The following is a 7,742-nucleotide window of genomic DNA, read 5'->3' as shown; positions in this document are numbered from 1 at the left end:
GTGACTGGCCTGTGCTGCAATTCTGTGCTGCTACTGCATGTCACAATTCGCTGGTTCTCCAGAAAGGTGTGATCCATTCTGCTAAGAAATGTCTTTTCTGGGAAGGCCAGGGCTAAGTTATGCCAAGGTCTTCTGGGCTCTGAAATGAACTTTCTAGCCTGCTTGGATACACAGTTATACTGTTCATAGAAAAACATTTAATTGTATATTTGCTAAAAAGATCTTGTACAAGGATTAAAGTTTGGTACACGCAGACACTAACTACAGGAGGCTAGTACAAAGGTATTGCTGAGAAGTGGTGAGAAAATGATGTGGTGATTATCCTAGCAACCTAGTAGCTTCTGACAGGCTTTAGCCATCTCCACCCAGTTATCTTCTGGCTGTGTTGATTTAGGTCTCAGTAAATGTGAAGGATGCCTTAACATCTACCTAACACACAGTGGTAGTTCAACATGAGTTGAACTCAATGCCACCAATGTAGCCACTCTGTAGCCACCCATTAGGAAAGACTGCAAACTCGTCAGGGTAGATTAGGTGGGACTGGTGGATAGGGACTGGGGAAGCTGTGAGAGAATTAATATGAAGAGATATATTGACTGGCAGTGAAAGAGCAAGAGCAACTAAGGAACAGTTCTTGGGCTGGAATTGGAGAAGCTGTAGGCTTGGGTTTTTTTCTCCCTTCCCTGCAGAAGGGGAAGGGATGGTTCTGAAAGTCAGAGTGGGGTCTGAGTCACTTTGAGGATGGGATTTTGAACTTACTCATCCTCAAGGAAAGATGGACTTCCAAATATGTTTCCTAAGCCCTTTGATTTAGTAATCAGTGAAGAATTATCTGTAAAAAACACTGCAGACATCCCAGCCAAAATGTTCAGAAGCAGCTAAAATGGCTGAAGAGCTCAAACTCTGTTTTCCCAAAGCAGCCCAGATCCTGCTTGCAGCGTTGCAGTGTTTCACTTTCAACAGAACCTAGAAACACCTTAGCAAAGAAAACACACAGCCAACAAGGAAAAGTCTTTTCTGCTTCCCCCCTCTCCTACACACGCAGGTGCGCGCGCACACACACACACACAAAACTGAGTGAGCCTCTCATGCCACTCTCAGACCTGCTCCTCTGTCTGATGTGCCTATGCTGGCTGGCTGAAGGAAGGAGATGGCTCCCCAGCCAAGACTGCCAGGGTAGGTGGCTGTTCTAGAGGGCCTATCGTGCAGTGGTGTATAGGCCTTCTACTTCCCACCTCCAAGGAAACAGATAACTGTGTGTTAGTCACCGTTAGTGGCAGCCTCACAGGCGCTTGTTCCAAGGAGACAACATAATAAATCATGGTTCAGTCACTGTTTCTTTGGGATGTTGCATCCTAGGGGGTTACCCTCATCCCTTTTACAGGAATTGGGATTCTGACATGGAGAAGAAGCTGCTCAATTTCATTTCACCTCCAATTCCCTCTGCTCAGGGAGCTGCAGACATCTAAGGCTGAGRTACAGCCACAGGTGCAGCCAACCCAAACAGCATGACTTGTTCCCATGTGGATAGCATATTATGAGGTATTATGGAAGTAGAGAATCTTTCTGATTTTGCTCATTCAGGGGATTACATTCAAAGTAATAAGAAGAGTACTAATACTACAAAATGAGGTGCAAGCAGGAGGCTGGAGTAAAATTTCCTACATTACAGCTTGAGTTCAGGCTCTTCATGTCCAGGTAATCTGTTATTGCTGTGGGAGCTTCTACTGAAACTTTTACAGCAAGTGTTAGGCTGGTACTGTTACACAGATTGAATCCAAGGTTACAAAGGTGGTGGAAAAGAGGCTGTAAAAAAAGGATCCTCTTTAAAAAATCCTCATTGGCTGCTGTGCTGTTACTGGTACCATATGGTCCCTTACAAGGACATCTAAATATCTTGTAGTTCTTTGTTTACACAGATACTAGATAAAAGGCACAAGAATGATGAAAATCTAGAAAATACATCTGAAAAGAAAGAATGGAGAAGTTCATATTTTGGCTAAAGAGGAGATTGAAAAAGACATTGGAAAAGTCTTTAAATATGTTAAAAGGCCATTGCAAGCAGGGGATAGAGGAGCTGTCCTGCATGTCTGGTATGATCAGAGGAAGTAGCAGTGAGCTTGAATTTCAGCAGATGAGATTTTGATTGCAAGAAACTTGCTGAAGTGATCCAGCAGAGGATATTATCTGAGGCAGTGTTGGAACCTGTCCTGGGAGGCTTTTGGACAGGCTAAAGCAACATCTGTCAGGACTGATTTCAGTGCAGCTAGTCCTGCCTTGGGAAGGGTGAAAAGATTTCTTCTTTCAACGTAGCTGGCTGTGGGCATTAATAGAGATGGGCCTAGAGAAGTCATGACCTGATAAAGCCTGTTTTGCTGCTGATATTTCTAATGCACATTACCTGTATTTTTCAGCCAGCAGTCCTGACCGGTTTATCTTTCTTTCTGCAGGAGTTTTGCTAAATAGCAGAGCTTAGGTTCCCTGAGGTAATAATGCAACTCTACCTTATTTTGGGACACCTTAATGATTATTTACAATAATATTCCATTTTATTACAAAACTCACTGTTTGTCCCACATTTTCCAGGAAGCAGATTATTTCTCGTGATTAACAGATGCTTGATTTGTAGGAGGGAAGGAAAGGGGAAAGGAACACAATTGATAATATTAAGTCACTTGCTCATTGCTGGCAGGTAACTAATGAGGAACCATGGGTGTATCAGGGGTTACTAATAGCTTGGCTAGAATATGTGGCATAGAAAGCTGTTCAGCTTCACATTAACATATGTTGCGCTTCACAGACAAAAATCTTTTGAACTGCCACCCCCCCTCATCCCTCTTCACTCCAGAAACTTATTTCTTCTAATAGCAAGACAGGAAAATAGCAGAACCTGAAAATAATCTATACCATACCTTAYACAAGAAAGTTATTTAACCTCCAGTGCAAGCAGTCCTGACTAAGTCACCTTTTTCAGAGAAAGGCTCTCATCAGTAAGCAGGAATTAGGTAATTGGATTCCCAGTCAGTTCTTATTCTCTAGAGTGGAAATGCACATATTTGTCTTTCTTGCCTTCTTCATGGTATGTAGGCATAGGCCCATAGGTGTCAGAGGGTTGTGTTTCTTTGTTYTGTAGCCTTTGCTCCTGGGCTCATTGAGAAAAGTCATGGGTATTTAATGCAGATTAACTCAAAACAACTATTAAAAATATGCCTCACTAGTGAGCTGTTTTAAATCAAGCTGATGTTTTCATCCTCTTCAACATCCAATCATCCAGCCTAAAGTTGGTCTGGTCTCACTTCTTTCACACTTGTAGGGTTATTGTAGTTTTGCTCATTCTTTTCCCACTTTCTTACCATGCCTAAGGACCACAATATACATCACCAAGCAAATTTTGATGAGTCATTGGCTCATAACCCATTGTGGTTCCCACCTTGCTCCTGAATATCCTTTCCAGCTAACCCTTTGGCTCCCCTGCGCCAGACGGCAAGAACTGTCAGAAAGCTCTCTGGTTTCAATGATTAAACTTCTGACATAGGTTAGACCTCCTGTGGTTCTCCCTCCCCTGGAGGCAGCCTTGAACCCCGCTTTTGCTGCCCTTCCCAAGGGCAGTCAAGGACTCTGGCTGAGGAAGCCTAGCAGCCTTTTGATTTAGGTCTGTAGCGTCCCTCAGCAGTACTTTCTTTGTAACTGCGCATGGAGAGCAGAGACTAGAACAGGCACAGCCCTGAAGTAGCCCTGCTGGTAGCCAGGGCTGTACTTGCCGCTGGGAAGTTGGACAGGGGCCCATGGGCAGAGGAGCTGTTGCACATGGTTTCAGTCACATTTGGAGAGGCCAGATTTCTCTGTCACTGAGGCTGCCAGCTGCAAGTCGCTTCTTGAAGGAGAATAAGGCACTGCTTTGAGAATAATCTGTGTTGTGTTACTCCTTATTTACATAGGTATTTTGAGCCCCTCTGAGGTTCTCAATTCTCATGCTTCTTTTCACAGCTCCTACAAGCAAGGGAGGCCTCAGTAAGAAAAAGAAATGAACAGAGAACTCAATAAACCTATTCCAAGTACAAGAGCCCAGCAAAAAACATCAAAGACTTGTAATTAATACCACAAGCGCTGGCAGCGCATTGTCATCAAAGCTGCTTCTCTGGAAATCCTGTGAACTTCCCATTCTGSACTACTAGTCAAACCCTTTCTTGGACTCGGATCTTTGTTGCTGCTTCATTTCATCTTGCTCACAAGAAACAGGTGATTGATAGCAGTAAGGTTAGATGTTAGATGTGCACCAGCACAAGTAGCTGCATTAGCTCTGGTCTCCCTCCCCGCAGGCTGTTACTCTTGCCAAATGCTTCATTGACCCGTAGCAGCACAGTAGCCACTGCTGTGGATAGGGATTAGCTAAAACCCTTTCTCATAAATCATGAGCTTGCAGTGTTTTTCACTTTTAGGGAACACGAGAAAGAAATAGGCAAGTCTTCGCCCTGTGGAGGAGAGAGAGGTAAGCAGAGGCTGCATAGTGCAAGTTCCTTTGCCCCTATGGAAAGTTCCATGAATAGACCCAGGATGGCTGGTCTTCTCTGAGTGATGCACCCAATCTTGGTTATTTGTCTGATTTCTTGTAGTCATTAGGCATAGTTTTTTTTTTTTTTTTTTTTTTTTTTTTAACTTTCTGTGCATTTTCCTTCAAGTATCTGCACCTCTTTGGGGAAGCCTTAGAGCTTAAGACAGCAAAACCCTAAAACAGTCTACCCATGAAGTAGAGGAGAGTCAGAGTCCTGTAATCTATATTGTTTTTGCTTTATCATATCACAGCCCTGAGATTTGCAGCTACATATGAGCAATATTAGGGTACTGTGTTGGAGCCAGCCTCTTGTCCTTAAAGCATCTGAAAAATCACAGCAGATAGACCCTAAATGGTTAAATTCTAGCAGATACCAAAATCCAGTGAAAATAAAATAAGCCGAATGTGAAAGGAGAATCAACCTGGGAATTAGTCATTACTGAGTAGGATTTACAGAGGAGTAAAACTAGTATAAAAATGTAAACTAGCTTTGCATCCACCCACCATACCATGTTTGCTTGCTAAGAAATACCAAGCAAGAACCTGTAGGCGCATCATCTGATTTACTGCAGCAAAGGTCCATGGGTCAAAATTATCTAGCAAGAGAACAACATTTCAGCCAAAGGATGTACACCCTTGAGTTGGGAAAGACCTATTTATAAATCCAGAGCAGCAGTGGTCTGCTGGGCACCAAGCTGTCCTGCAGCCTTTACCCAGGGCTCTGTCTGCAGATCTTGGTATTCCCTGTAACTGCTTGTACTCCTTTTCTTGAGAGATGTTTCACTGGAATTATTGAGACCAACAAGATTGTCCACCTAAAATTGTACTCTGTATTCTCACTAGCCCATAGGCACACTCACAAGGCAGACCTGCCCACTTATAGCAGTAGTATTACAGCCCTGAGGAGGTTGTGGGCAGGATCCCCACAGAGAGGTCCTTTCCCTTGGGTATCCTGTATGGCCCTCTGCAGTACAGACACAGGTTAAACCCTGTGTCCTGATAGCCCTCTCACGTCCTCATCTGAAAGCCCTCTCCTGCCGAGCCCTTGCCACCTTGCAACAGACAACAGCAGCCTTGTAGTCATTTGTGCGCAAGAGGACTCCTGTATCTGGCAGTTTTGAGAACTTTTTCATCCCTAGCTGTTCAAAGGCCTTTTGCTTTTGAAGGGACAAACAAAGCCTGATAAAGAGCCTTCAGCGCCTTGGCTGCCCTTGATCTATCATGCATCTTTTCCCATGGCCTGAACAAGTTCTCCTTCTTTTCTTCTGACAGCATCAGCACTGCTAGGTCCAGCCAAGCGTGGCACTTATTTAGAACCCCTGCTTCTGGAGTCACACGAGCATGTGAGGACTGTGGCTTACATTATTCCTCCTCCTTCCTGACCAAGATCCTCATTTTTCTAGAGAAAAATTTGATAGTGGGGACCCAGTGCTTCCTAGTCTTGTATGCTAAAACAGGAAGAAGAAGAAATGCACTGCAGAACTCCTGTTTAGTAAGCTTCTTGTTTATAAGGCAATTTCGTGATGTTGTACAACTTGATTTAGCTCAACTGCTTCTCTTCCCCTTTTCCCCTATTACCAGTTTAAGTGCATTCTTTCTCCTTTTGTCTTTCTTGCTTGGGTGCTGCCTGTCCCCTGTCCCTTGCATGATTGGAAGATTTTCTGCTTGGTTACTAGCACCCTTACTGTGCAGCCTCTTTACAGAAGATTACAGAAAGGTGAGGGAGGTCCTCTTGCTGCAGACCTCAGAAAGTATAACTATAGCCCCAGAAAATGTGTGAAGTTTCAGATTATGTTTTCCTCCAATTTTTTAAACATAATTATGCTAAGCCATCTGTTGCTAATGTAAAAAAAAAAGATGTAAATAGATGATACATAGTGTGCAATGTCACATGAGTGCTCCATCTGCTATGGGGAAAGTCAACACTCCCCAGCAACAACACTGGTCCTGTAGAGTAATCTAGAGTTTGGAGCGGCCTTAGACTTTGCAAACATATAATCAGCTTTGTGTAAATCCTATCCTGCCCTGAAAGCTGCCCCAAAATGAGAACACCTCAACTAAGAGTGGATACCCATTCACTAGATCTCTGCCTCTCAATCCTCGCTTGCTTTTTTGAAAAGCAGAAACAGTGGTTACTTTGGGGATGCATTAAGTTATACTGTTGTGCTTTTGCTTCGGACTCTTTGCAAACTCAAGGATCCTGCTCCTTCAGTTTTATTTGCAAGGTTTGTCTGGCAACCAGAAATCTGGCAAGCCACCTCTTTATTTAATGACAGTAGAAGGCTCCCACAATGTTAAAGTAATGGGGCAACAGCAGGGCTGTTTTTTTCTTTATTCCATGCCTAGTAATTCTCAGCCTTTGACTTCCTTTTCTGAGCTGCTGCTTTTTCACTGAACCATTCACAGTACTCCCAGATCTCTTCCTGAATTGTAACTGCTAATTTCTGTCATTTTGCAGCTATGGCAAGGGTTACTTTTGCCCTGTGTGCATAGCTTCACATGTGAGTTTTATCTGCCACTTTATTGCCCCATTACTTTAACATTGTGGGAGCCTTCTACTGTGATTAAATAAAGAGGTGGCTTACCAGATTTCTAGTTGCCAAACAAACCTTGCAAATAAAACTGAAGGAGCAGGATCCTTGAGTTTGCAAAGAAAAAAACAGCCCTGCTGAACTGTTACATAATTTCCTGATGTGTCTGCATCATGAGCCGTTTATGTAGTTCTGATCTTCACATCTGAAAATGGATAAAATAAGACCACAAAAGATTCTGAGGAGCAAGAAGTATGGAATAGCTCYGAACAAGGAGCAAGATGCTAGGACTTTTCTTTCTTTTTTTCTGTTTTCAGTCTAGTTCAACCAACCTGCTCTGCAAGCAGGGTAACCTAGAGCATGTTAGACAGGATCGCATTCAGGCAGGTTTTGAATATCTCCAGAGAGGGAGGCTCCACAACCTCTCTGGGCAACCTGGTCCAGTGCTCCGTCACTCTCACAGGGAAGAAATTGCCCCTCATGTTCAGGCAGAACTGAATTGTGTTTCAGTTTGTGCCCATTGCCTCTTGTCCTGTCACATGGCACCACTGAAAAGAGTTCAGCTGCCTCCCCTTGACACCCTCCCTTCAGGTACTTGTACACATTGATAAGATCCCCCCTCAGTCTTCTCTTCCCCAGGCTGAAGAGGCCCAGCTCTC

This window comes from Rhea americana, unplaced genomic scaffold, assembly GCF_003343005.1.
Source record: "Rhea americana isolate MKP2758 unplaced genomic scaffold, rheAme1 scaffold_115, whole genome shotgun sequence".
NCBI classification, from domain to species: domain Eukaryota; kingdom Metazoa; phylum Chordata; class Aves; order Rheiformes; family Rheidae; genus Rhea; species Rhea americana.
The sequence above is the reverse complement of the archived record's forward strand: the minus strand, read 5'-3'. Positions refer to the sequence as shown.